The sequence below is a fragment of the Carcharodon carcharias genome, chromosome 21 (assembly GCF_017639515.1).
Source record: "Carcharodon carcharias isolate sCarCar2 chromosome 21, sCarCar2.pri, whole genome shotgun sequence".
Lineage (NCBI taxonomy): Eukaryota > Metazoa > Chordata > Chondrichthyes > Lamniformes > Lamnidae > Carcharodon > Carcharodon carcharias.
In genome coordinates, this window is record NC_054487.1 from 59,368,985 (window position 1) to 59,382,600 (window position 13,616).

Consider the following 13,616-nt stretch of genomic DNA (forward strand, 5'->3'; position numbering starts at 1 on the left):
ACAATTTGGAATGGTAATTCTGTGGATGTGCCACAACATTTCTGAAAACAGTCAATAACTAGAGAAAGAAAAAACTCTAAGCATGCAATTTATTAAATGAAAGACTGAAACAGAGTAATTTGTACTGTGAGAATTGATGAGTGACTTACATGTGTGAGTTTTACTCCAAAGCAGATAAAGATTACACACAAATTAGCTTCACCCATATTTAGGGTCATAAAATTTGCTTAAAGGTGGAATTTTATGCACCACATTTTATTGGCTCAGATTTTGCAGTAAGAATAATGATCAACACCTACCGTTATTAAGGAGTAAATCGGACAACAACTTGCAGTGCCTGTACCAGCGTAATTAAACACAGAAATCAGGAAGATGTTGCCTTGGTTGCCCTGCTCCTCCACAAACTTACCTTCATCAGTACCTTGCCAGAAATCCGGTATTCACATATGTGTAACAACGTGAAGTTGTAGTACGTACCCAATAGGTACCCACTAAAAATGCCAGAAAAAGTTTGTGCTTGTCCAATCATGTGTAAGTGAATTTTAAACAACATCTTAAATCTTAATTACTGCCAAATGACCTCTCTGGTACTGAAATGTAACTTTTCTAAACGTAGAGTCTCATTCCTACAAGTTTTAATTTTAATAAGCAGTTAAAAAATAAAATAATGCTGTTTATTTCTTTTTATTTTTTTCTTTTCCAATTTTCTGTCTTAATCCCATCTTTTCCTCTCCTTCTTTCACTTTCTATACATGCTTTTACATTGAGTTAAATATCCTAAGTTACACTTCCTCGTTCGGCTCTGAGAGGGATTTTAACATTGGGGCGTTGGAGGGATTGGGTGTGGGTGGGTGTTAAATTTTCAAAGAATGGGAGGGTATTGGGCAGCCTGCTCCAATCTGTCAACTTCTGGTTTTCACGCAGGCAAGACAGAGGGTGGACAACCAACCCACTCTGACAAAGTGGGTTGGCACTTTTAATGATGCTGGAATTAGACCTCCAAGGAATTGGAGTTTAAGACCCACCTGATCTTGTAGCCTTTTTTCCAGCATTTCTCACTCAACTGAAAGCCAAGCCTGTCAATCAGACTGGCATCCAGGCAGGGAGCCTGCCAGTAACATCATATGCAGGCTATGGATCATAATTCCACAACATGTAGGGAAACTCCAACTTCTGGGTTTCCCAGACACACCCAATCCACCCCACTCTCCAAAAGCTCCCGGCAGGTCAAGTGGTTAAAATTGCCCTGAACATCTCATTAAAGATTCTTCAGTTAGAATGATTGAGGGAACTCGTTACCTACCCTGATAACAGAGGTCCCAGATCCCTTGTAGAAGGCACGGTCTATTTTGGCTCTCTAATTATTCCCAAACAGTGTAAAAACCCAGTGAAAGGCTTTATGCAAGAGTAAGTGCTGTTCATTCATCGCTGACTCAAAATCCAGGCCAATATAATTTGGAAATTATGATCATATAAAATACAAACTAATGCATCATATTATAGTCAAAGTACTGGAATTAACCATATAGGGACCATTTCAGAAGAGCTAGTCTGTTCTGTGAAAAACATAGTACACAACCAAAGACAGATATGCAGTACTTAAAGGATAAATAGCTTGCACAGAAAATGTCTCCTATTTTGGATTCAGCTGCACAATAAATAGTGACCTGCTAGTATTTGTTTCATTTTGGTTTTGAATTTGTGGCTGGATCACATTAAAGCCCTAATGTCAGACTAGCACCAAGAACACAATTATAAACAATCTAACAAATTGACATTATCATTCACAATCAATATCAAGTCATTGACCTTATTTGCAAAATTACCTTATGGTGCTGAGTGGGATTTTATAAAATCATGGCTAGACAAAATAAATTGTTTGTTCCAGGCTATCAACATTGGAATTGGGCCTCATTGCACCTGTTTTTGCAAACAGGAGGAACCTGAGGTCCAATTGAGAGAGCGGTTTCCTGCACCTTAACATTGAGACTACATTGATTCAAACATCCTTGAAGCAGGCCCCTGTTATCAGCTCAAGAATATGCTAATCAAGGGCCCAACACATGTTTTAGAACTCAAAGGGAAATTGGATAGCCCTGAGCAGACGTGGAGCCTACTTTGCTCATGATTAATTGGTCTGTTTGGCAGCTTGCCGCGATGGTTTATGCCATGGTGATCTCTGTATTAAGCATTGCCAGGGATCCCACTCTGACATGGCAGCATCTGCTGCATTTGATGCAGAGGAAGGCAGTGGGATGAGAAGGTGCAGGGCTTGCTGGCCTCTGTTTTCTCTGGGCCTTCCTCCCAGACAACTGAGCTTTTCATTTCTGCTCACCTCTTCCAATGGCCTTCCAAACAGTCAGCCTCCAGAGGTCTGGGCCATCAGGAACTGTCTCCCAGTTCTCAGTGTCAATATCCACCATCTTTATTTCTTGCTTGCAGGTGTCTCCGTAGTGAAGGTATGGACACCCAGGAGGTAGCCAGTTCATTATACTGAAAGTCTTTGGATAAACGGCCTTCATTCCATCTGATGAACGTGGCCGGGCCAGTGCAGAACTTGTTGGCTTAGCAATGAGTGTATGTTGATGGAATTCCTCCAGGACCTCTGAGTTGGTGACCTTGTCCTGCCAAAGGATGCCGAGGATAAATCGGATACAACGAAGGTGGAAACTATTCAGTCCTTTCTCCTGCCAAGCATACATTGTCCAGGGCTCACCACTGTAGAGGAGTGCACTGAGAATACAGGCTTGACAAACTCACAGTATGCTGTTCTCAGTCAGGTTGTTGCTGTTCCACGCTCTCTTATTCAGCTTAGACGTAACAGCTGCAGCTTTTGCAATCAATGTGTTGATTTCAGCACCAAGTGACAAACTGCTGGTGATTGTGGAGTCTAGGTATATGAAGCTATCAACAACTTTCAATGCTGATAGATGGTGGTATGGCAACATCTTGGACCATGACATTTGTCTTCCTGATGTTGATGGTCAAACAAAGCTTTTTACAGGTGTGAATGGGTTTGCCTATTTGCCGTGAATGGGTCTGTCTATTTGCCATGCCAGGTGTTCCTCAGTATGGAATGTTAGTGCAGCATCGTTGGCATACAGCAACTCTCTGATGAGAGCTTGGTGCACCTTTGTCTTGATCTTAGGTGAGCAAGATTGAACAGCTTTCCATCAGTTTTGGTATGTAAGTAGACACTTTCTGTCAATGAGCTGAAGGCTTATGACAGCAGCAAAGAGAAGAATATGTCAAAGGGTGTTGGTGTCGGACACAACCCTGTTTGACCCCTCTGCGGATCTCAACATGTTCCAATGTTGCTCCGTCATAGCTGATCTTACCCATCATGTTATTGTGGAAAGAGGCAATCACGTTGAGCAGCTTTGGCAGGAAGCCAATTTCTCTAGCAGCTTAAATAGAATGTCTCTGCTCACATGATTGCATGCCTCGCTGCGATTGATGAAGGCAATATATAGTGGCCTCTGTTGTTCACGGCATTTCTCTTGCAGCTGCCAGACTGAGAAGATCATGTCAATTGTAGATATTCCAGTTCTGAAACCATACTGGGATTTGGGATAGATGAGTTCAGCCAAGATCTGCAGACTGACAAGGGCAACAAGGGCAAAAACTTTTCTTACAGTGTTCAGCAGGAAGATACCTCACTAGTTGTTGCAATCACTACAGTACAGTTACCCTTGTACTTGTACAGGGTCACAATCTTTGCATCATGCACATCCTGTGGCCCTTCCCCCTCTCTCCAGCAGAGATGGAGAAGCTCATGTAGAAACAGCAGGTGTGTCGATTTCCTGTGCTTGATAAGTTCAGGTAGTATAGCATCAGCACCTGGAGCTTTGTCTTTGGCAAGCAAGTCAATTGCTTTGCTAAGCTCCTCCGCTATGGGTTCAATATCCAGCTCTGCCATGATAGACAGGCTTTCTATGGTGTTGAGAGCTTCTTGGGTGACAGTGTTATCCCTAGAGTACAACTCAAGCTGGTGTTCCATCCATCTTTCCAACTGTTTAGTACAGTCAATGATGGCCTCCCTGCCTTTATTTTCAATGGAGACATTTTCTTTGCTGGTAGACCTGTTGCTTTTTTGAACACTTCACACACGCCTCTGATATTCCCTGTGTCAAAGGACATCTGGATATTCTGCCAAAGTTGTAACCAGTAGCTATCTAGCAGCCTGTTACATTACTTTGAGCGGCTCTTAGTGCATTCAGAGTTTACTCACTCGGATCTCTCTTAAAATTAATGAGAGCGGACCGCTTTGCTTCAATAACAGTGATGTTAACATTGGACCAGTCAGCAAGTTTCCACTCTTGCTTCCCATAGGTTGAGAAAGCAGCATTGTAGATAATGTCTTGAAGTATATGGCACTTGGTCTATATGCAGCCTAACAATTGATTCGTAAAAGGGCCACTGAAAATGAACACCTAAAAGGTAAGCTTTTCAAAATGTTTTTTTTAATAAAAATATCCTTAACATGGAGTTGGGATTCCTAAGGGTCACTGCCAGCCCCGTAGCAATCGTCTCCGCCCCAAGGATCTACCTGTGGATCTCTGCCAGTGGATGAGTCCATGGAAGGATTTGTAAACATTGGGAAAGAATATGAATTGACCACATTGGGTGAAAGGATGAGGACCCAATGGTGGTCAGTAAGGTGGAGGGAAACAGGTGAGCAGGGATTATTGAGGGATAAGATATGGGTCTAGAGTTGTGGATAAGTTGAACTTTAGGTAAGGTGATGATCGGCACAGAAAGCTTTCGAGAAGTTAAACCTGGAGGTGATGAAGGTATTGGTGAGTCTTGAAATGGTGACGAAGGTGAGCTTAGGATAGAGACAGGCAATACTTCAGAGACCAAAGTAGATAGGTTGTTGATTGCTAAGATATTGGGTTTGAGATAAAGCACCATATTCAAAGAGGACACCAAGCATACACACTATTGGATTCAAAACCTAAGCAAAGAACAAAGGAGGAAGAAGTAATTGGAGATACAAGATTGTGAAGTTTTTGATTGAAGCCAAATCAGACAGCATTAGCCTTAATGACCTCATGAAATCTTTTGATGATGGAACTGCTAGGCATCCTTCCATCTGAGAGACGATAAGATAAGACATAGGAGCAGAAGTAGGCCATTCAGCCCATCGAGTCTGCTCTGCCATTCAATGAGAACATAGCTGATCTGATAATCCTCAACTCCACTTTCCTGCCTTGATTCCCTTACTGATTAAAAATCTAGCTATCTCAGTCTTGAATATACTTAATGACCCAGCCTTTACAACTCTCTGCGGTAAAGAATTCCACAGATTAACTACCATCTGAGAGAAGAAATTCCTCCTCATATCTGTCTTAAATGGGCGCTCCCTTACTCTGAGATTATGCCCTCTGCTCCTAGACTGTCCCACAAGGGAATGCAGCCTCAGAATTTTGGTGAGATCATCTACTACACTTCTTTTGATGAATAAACAAGCCAATTCCGGAAAGGCAAAATCTGCCACGGATGAAGTTGTCCCTTGTTGAGGGTGGAGGAAAGTCTCTGCTGACACCATGTTTGTAGAGCTGGCATCTGTTTTGGAGCTTCGGAAACCACATGTCATTGCGTTGGCAAACTCCTGTCACAGCTGGTTTGCCATTTGCATCGGTCATCAGCTAGAGTCCCCCACATGTATGTGATTGATGTTGAGGGTTTTCATGCCTCTTTTGACAGCATTCTTGGTTGGAAGCATCCCATATTTGCAATAAGTCTAGTAGTGGGCAGGACAAACGGCACTTTACCCACCGGCCGGGAACACGGCTTCCCACAGCGTATCGTCCCAATCCCCCCCCCCCCCCATATTAATTATGTATTCCTGGGAAACACGCTGTTTCCATGGCAGGTGGGCACTCATTGCCCCGCCACGCCATCACCTTGCCACCTCAGCATGCCGAGCATATTTAAAGTACAGCTGTGCGCACACCTCCCAGTGCTTCCAGCCCATGACAACTGCATGGAAGGCATGGCCCCGAAAGGCAAATAGACTGCAGCCCCCAGGTTTAATGATTTGTTTCTTGAATCCCTTTTGGAAGCAGTGGAGGCCTGCTGTGATGTCCTCCACACCCGCTCTGGCTGCAAGATGGGCAGCAACATCATCAATCCAGCTTGGGAGGCAGTGGCAGCAGTGGTCAGCGCCAATGCCCTGCAAAAGAAAACAGCCACCCAGTGCCACAAGAGTCACAGAATCACAGAATCACACAGTGCAGAAGGGGCCCTTTGGCCCATCGAGTCTGCACCGACACGTGAGAAACACCTGACCTACCTACCTAATCCCATTTACCAGCACTTGGCCCATAGCTTTGAATGTTATGACATGCCAACTGCTCATCCAGGTACTTTTTAAAGGATGTGAGGCAACCCGCCTCCACCAACCTCCCAGGCAGTGCATTCCAGACCATCACCACCCTCTGGGTAAAAAAGTTTTTCCTCACATCCCCCCAAACCTCCTGTCCCTCACCTTGAACTTATGTCCCCTCGTGACTGACCCTTCAACTAAGGGGAACAGCTGCTCCCTATCCACCCTGTCCATGCCCCTCATAATCTTGTTCACCTCGATCAGGTCACTCCTCAGTCTTCTCTGCTCCAACGAAAACAACCCAAGTCTATCCAACCTTTCTTCACAACTTAAAAGTTTCATCCCAGGCAACATCCTGGTGAATCTCCTCTGCACCCCCTCCAGTGCAATCAGATCCTTCCTAAAATGTGGCGACCAGAACTGTACACAGTACTCCAGCTGTGGCCTCAGCAAGGTTCTATACAACTCCAACATGACCTCCCTACTTTTGTAATCTATGCCTCATGAGGATGAATGATCTCCTCCGTTCCACCAAGGTAAGTCACTCTTTTGATCACACTCACAAACCCATCACACATCCACAGGGATCTCACTCACTGTCAATTTAAGGGACATCACAATTCAATCTTTCACACACACCTTCATTGTCCTCATCCCATCCATGGGATGACTCACCACCCAAACAGGCCAGGGATACTTATCATCTGGCCTGGCAGGCATCCTGTTTATGCTTTCTCCAACTCTATTCATTCAGGACAAGCTAGCACACAAAAAGAGGGAGAGGTCGCAGACTGGTGGAGGAATGCCTGAAATCAGGGTCCTCATGGACTTTGAAAACAGAGCCAACCAGCTGGCTGGTGAGGATTTGAACTGTTCCTGTGCTGACAGTGAGGTTGGCGCTGGTCTACCAAGTGAGGATCCAGCAGTGTAACATCCATCAGGCAACCATGCTGTGAGTGATATGTCCTGTTTCACAGGCCACTGCTAGGCACCAATTATCTCCCATTGCTTTTGCAGGCACATCTGTCAAACAGCCGATGGAGTCCACGAGACAGGATCTCCAATCAAGCCCTGAAGAAACCTCTAAAGAGGAATTTGAAGGCACTCCTCCTTAGACCCATCACAGCCCTCACCCACACCCTCCAACAGTGCAGAGAATGCACACCTCATTGGGACCTAGCTTTAGAATAAACTCAGTGTCACAATCTGGTGAGCACATCACGATTTCTGATCCACAGCAGGTGACCACAGGGACTTCCCAGGTTTCTGGCACTCGAGGGACTGCTGGAGGCCAGAAATTTGTTGACTCCAACAGATGACGAGCCTCTGGACTCAGTCATGTCACAGTTGCTGGAACTGCAAAATGAAGCTCGGCAAATTCAGGAACAGATGTCCGCTGCACTCCTCAGACTCCACGACATCGTCTGCCTTCAGGCTGAGGTGATAGCACTGGCATGCCAATGCACTGAGGTCAACACTGGTGGGATGGCGGCCGCCATGGAGACGCTGGTCCAGGACGTCACTCCTGCACTACTTCACGGGCTCAACTCCATCGCTGATGCCATAGTTGGCCTTCAACGCAACAGGGGTGCAGGGCAGCTTGATCTCACTCCAGCCTCCCCTTCTCCTCAAGGAGTCAGCCAGGGGCCCTTGGACACCCATAGGGAGGCAGATCAGCGATGCACCCCCTGGGGTCATTCACACAGGTAACTCTAGGAGTATCCAGCCCATCCGAATCCCCTCTTCCTGTTACTCCAGCAGCTCCAGCTCCACAGGCTGAGGAGGGTGAGACTGCCACACAGCAGCACTCCAAAAGCAGGCCAGGACCCTCCAGGTCTTGGCCCTTCAGAGGACGCCCACCAAGTTCATCACAGACCCCTTCAGGAGCACTGCATCACTGTTCACAGATGTTGACAAGATGGGGGCCAGCCACACCTTAAAAGTGCTGAGAGCACACAGAGAGATTGACGGAACTCTGTGATGCCTGCCCAGGACATTCAGGCAGTCAGCAGCTGCCTCCACCTCCACTGTGGATGTCCAGGGAGCACCAAGGTGTAGCAGCAGGGTTAGGAAAGTTAAGAAGATGTAACTCTTATTGAGTTAAGAAGATGTAGCTCTTTCGAGTACAAACCCGTTTCCACCTGTTTTAGATGAAGTTACATTGTTTCATAGTTTGCCATTGTGAGATTTGAACTCTTGATCTTACAAACCCAGTACCATAACCACTTGGCTATTAGTTGCACAGCCTGGGCAATGGGTGTTAATCACTTGTACATAATGTTCACTACTGTAAATAAACTCTCAACAATGTTTCCCTGTCTATGGCTCCTTGTTCTGATGAGCAATGTTCGTGTCACTAAGATGTGAAACCTTTCTGCACAAGATAAAGGCAGGTGTCCAGTCCAGGGCCTCTTCCCTGCTGCTTTGTGCAGCCTGCAGGCCAGAGTGATGGACTGGCCTCATACTCCATGGACACATTAGTGATGCCTACACCTCAGTGGTGCTCGTTTTTGCTGTCAGAATGTAGTGGGCAGGCATCACAGAGTTCTCTCATTCTCTTTGTGTGTTCTCAGCACCTTTAAGGTGGGGCTGAACCCCATCTTGTCAGCACCTGTGACCAGTGACGCTATGTTCCTGAAGGGTTCAGGTGCTGAAGGCTGACAAAGGATAGGTGTTGTTAAAGTTTCATGGCTGCATCTCCATGATATGACCCTGACCACAGAGCGCAAGCGAGCTGCTCTCGGCCAGACAGGAGTCAGACATTCTCAGAGGCTATGTGAAGATCTATGGAGTGACTTCACTGCATGTTGCCATCATCCTTCTGCAATCAAGCGACTATTAGGGCCCCCATTGTGTCTCCATGACAAGAGCATTTTCAGAGAAGTTATGTGCACTGGCATAGGCCAGACCAGAGTCAAACATTCATAGATGCAATGTGAGGATCTATGGGTCTCCTTGCTGCATGTCGTCATCATCCTCCACAAAACTGGCAGCTATGGGGCCTCCTGAGAGCACCTGCCTCGTCTGGCCAGTGTGGGAGCCTCATCACCATCATTGCCGCCTTTGAAGACCTCCTCACCTCATCCCCTTCAACATCCTTCTCATCGAAGGAGACCTCCAGCTCCTTCATCCCCTCCTCAGCCAGCTGCTCTCCCCATTACAGTGCCAGGTTGTAAAGGGCACAGCAGACGACAACGATACGTGACACCCTCTGCGGACTGTATTTCAGGGCTCCACCAGAATGGTCCAGGTGCTGGAACCGCATCTTCAGCATCCCGATGGTCTGCTCCACCTGGTTGCAAGTTGCAGCATGAGCCTCATTATACCATCGCTCTGCTGCAGGCTGAGGCCACAGCGCGGGTGTCATCAGCCACATTCTCTGTAGGTAGCCCTTGTCCCCGAGAAGTCATCCCTGATGTCTCTGTGCACCCTGGAAGATGTCAGGAATCTGTTACCGATCAAGAATGTCAGAGTCGTGCACGCTCCCTGGAAAGTGTGCGCAGCCTTATAGGATGCCTTTGTGGTGGCCACACACCAGCTGCACATTCAATGAATGGAAGTCCTTGCAGTTGACATACTTGGCTGCTTTTGTGACAGATTTCTGAGTGCCACGTGAGTGCAATCGATGGCACCCTGCACCTATGGGAAACCTGAGATCTGGGCAAATCCAATCGCTCTTGCACCCTGGCCTTCCTGGTCCCGAACGAAATGCACAAAGTTGTGTGCCCTCGTGAAGGTAGCATCAGTGAACTCAGGGATGCATTTGTGGGTGGAGACTTGTGATATTCCACAGAGGTCACCTATGGAGCCCTGAAAGGAGTGTAAAAATTGAACGCCATGGTCACTTTCATGGTGACGGGCAGTGGATACCCTACACGTCCCCATGACGCTAAATCCTGCAGCAGCTCGCAGATGTGACCATTGTGCATTCTTCACTGGTTCTCGGTCATCTGCAGGAATGAAAGGCAGTTTCTATAGAACTTGGGTCTAGCTAGGCGCCAACCAGTGATGGCTCGCAGTGGCTTTTCGGTGGCATGTGCAGGAGCTCCAACTTCCCCTTCTTCCTGAGGGTACAGCTCCTCCGTCTGCACAGCCAGGCACCTCCATCACTCTCTTTGTCTTCTTTGCTCTCAGTGTTTTCCTTGCAGCTAGAGAGTCAATGGCCTTTTCAAGCTCAAGTAATGAATGCTCTGAATCAAGCTGCAGAAGATCATCAAGCACAGGCAGAGAGATATCCATCTCATGTGAGTATTGTTCAGAGTGGTGCTCTTCCCAAGGAGCCACTTGTTTGTTCCTGGCAGTGAATACTTCCCCATCTGTAGATTTCAAAGGAGCAACCTTGGTGATGGTGGGGCCGAGTGCTCTTTTGACAGCAACATATATGATGTGAAGGTCACCGTTATCAGTAGCAAGTTGTATTTCTTAACATAGATGGATCTAATACTTGTTGGCACGGTACCTCACTATCTTCTGCATGACTGTCTTGAATAGCATGAGATTGTCACATGTTCTAAGGTTAAGGAGATAGGTTGTAGCCAGGTGAGCTGTGCTCTTTGTTTCAACAACAGGAGTTACTTCTGCAAGGTGAGCCTCAAACTAATCTTTGTTACTGTTCCTTCCTTTGCCAAAAATGACTGCAGCTTTGTAGATGATTGACCACAGAGACTTCCATGTTTCATCAGCATTATCTGGTGAGCCTTCTGGTGGAAAAACTTCTGACATTTGTCGTCATCGCTCATACATGGAATGTTGATGCCCAGCATGCCATTGATGTGTGCATGCAGTTCTAGTAGCTGCTGTCCATTTTCATTCAAATTGCAAATGCCACAATGACAGAGACATGTTTGCCATGAAATGTAAGGGGTGGTGGTATGTGTCAGCTGACTTCTCTGACTTCGGAGTGGTCCAAATCGCTCCCACTCCCTGGGTTCTAGACCTTGGACTTATTTGGGGGTTGTGACAAAGTGGAGCAGACGACTGGTTTTAGTGCAAGAAAAAGACTGTGTTTATTGAAGTCACAAATGAATTATAACATTAGGATTACACTGAGATTATACAGACTTACAAAGTACACTTAGTTAAGAATGAGAAAAACATGGCATTACGAGGGAAAATCACGCTACTAATCCCCTTACCCTTGTCCGACCCACAAAGCCTAACTAAACTGAACTAGGAGAGGTCAGGGATCATGTTCACCAACCAGGGTTCCTTGACAGTTCAAAATCCAGCCAGGTAAGCCAGTTGCAGTTTTGGGGTATGCTCTTTGTGTCCTCTGGGGCCTGCCATCCCCACGTGGTCCTGGTCTGTGGAATCTGTGAAGGTTCTTCAGTTGGGTGGAGGGCGCGGTTGAGGGTGGTCGATCTTCGTGGAGGGCTGCAGTTGCAGCCTTGTTGTCTTCGGTTGATCCTGCCATGCCGTGCCCCTCGCTATGATGTTGCCTGCAGGCCTCCAAATCTCCAGATCTCCTTCCTCCACTTGGCTCAGCTCCCTGCTTAAACTCTGCTTCAACTGCTCCCAACTGCTCACTGCCCAAAACTGCTCACTTCAGATCTCCTGGCCCAGTTATACTGTTTTTTTTTTTTCGAATTTCTTATCTCAATCCAAATCAAGGTTAATTCTTTGTTTGATTTTGGTGGGCTTCCCCAGGTGATTGCTGTGTCATTGTTTTTAATGGGCTTGCATGATGTTTATCATTGTCTTCCTGCTCCCCTAACTAGTCTTGAACTGAAAGCCATTGTATGTGTGGAGTATTGATGGGTTCACATAATTGCATTGTTTGTTGTCTTCCTGCATTAGTAGTTAGTAGTGATTATTTATGCAAGATTTTGATGGGCTTTAGTTTTGTGCTTTTCTCTGGGTTGATTGTTTTAAAGGGAAGAATGCGTATTCGGTCTCCTCTCGTTGTCTGGTTTGTTGTTTGTATCCTTGTTGATGATATGAAAAATGTGGGAATTTTGAGAACCCTTCAGCCCCCCCTCTGATACTTAAACCTTGCTTCAAGTATCATACTGGAAAAAAAAACAAAACTCCCAACCCTCCATAGTCAATCTTCCCCTGTAATTACCTATCTAAGATCTCATGGCACATACGTTCCCCATTCTTTAAAATGTGGTGTATGTAAGCATGCATAGGCAAAATGCCGTTATTTACATACATGCAAACATTTAGGGGGTCAAACACCCCGCTTGGTGCACATACATCTTTATTAAAAGAAAACAACACGTAAAAGTCTTTCTTAAAAATAACCAAACACACACACAAAACAAAAAACAACAAACAACAATCTTTATTCAGGAACACCAAAAAAATATACGAAAGGTTCAAACAGGTGTATCTCTCTCCACCTTAGCTTAATGCTTCTTCCAGATCCTTTTGTTTTGGAACTCTAGGATTTTGCCTTTTCCCTTGCACTGAGAGCTCAACAGGTACAACACTATTCCCAGCTGGCAAACCACGAGGATGTGAGAAGCCATTCTGACCCATGAAGAAAAAAAATGTTTTTGAAAATGTCCCACCAGGGTAGGACTGTGATACCTTGAATCTCTCCATCTATCTCGTGTGTTTTCTGTTCCAAAGTATAGAAACACTTTTGTGATAACTCTACAGATTTTAATAGTTTGGTAAGATGTTCTGGTAGAGGGGGAATTTCGTAACCAAATTGTGTGACAGAGCTCTGCAGGTTGGTAATGTTTTCCCTAACAGTGAGGTGAACAGTGGAGGGTTCAGGAATGGGGACAATCTGTTCCTGGGCCACTTGAACTTCTGCCTCGGGTTTAAAACAAAAACTGCTGTCACTTACCGGACACCGGATGTGCTGTCCAAGCTGGTAGTGGGGTGCACTTGTGGTGACACAATATGTCCTGCCCCCTATATATGCTACCTGTTGGGGAACATGGCCTTATGTCATTACCTCCATGGTACAGTTTATAGGCTGTGCACCAGCAGTTTTAAACCTGCACTGTGGTCTGGAATAGGCGTTCAAGTGCTGGGTGCACCCGGCTCCAGCATCCAGAGAGGTCTGTACCTGTCATCATGTGCTCTCACTTTATGATGTAAGGTGGGACCACTGCGAAACGGGCGTGTGCACCCCCTTGAATGACTCCAATGTTCTCCACCCTTTGTACCAGTGCAGGTCGGGCTGTCCCACCCATGCCCGGCGTTCTCACTACTATACCCATGATGGTGTGGTTGGAGAACCCACCATCTTCTGAGTTAGGGTAGGCTTCAGAGGCTAGGCGGAACTGAAAAAGGCCTAGTGAATTCTCAAATGGGTGGAGGGCTGCGA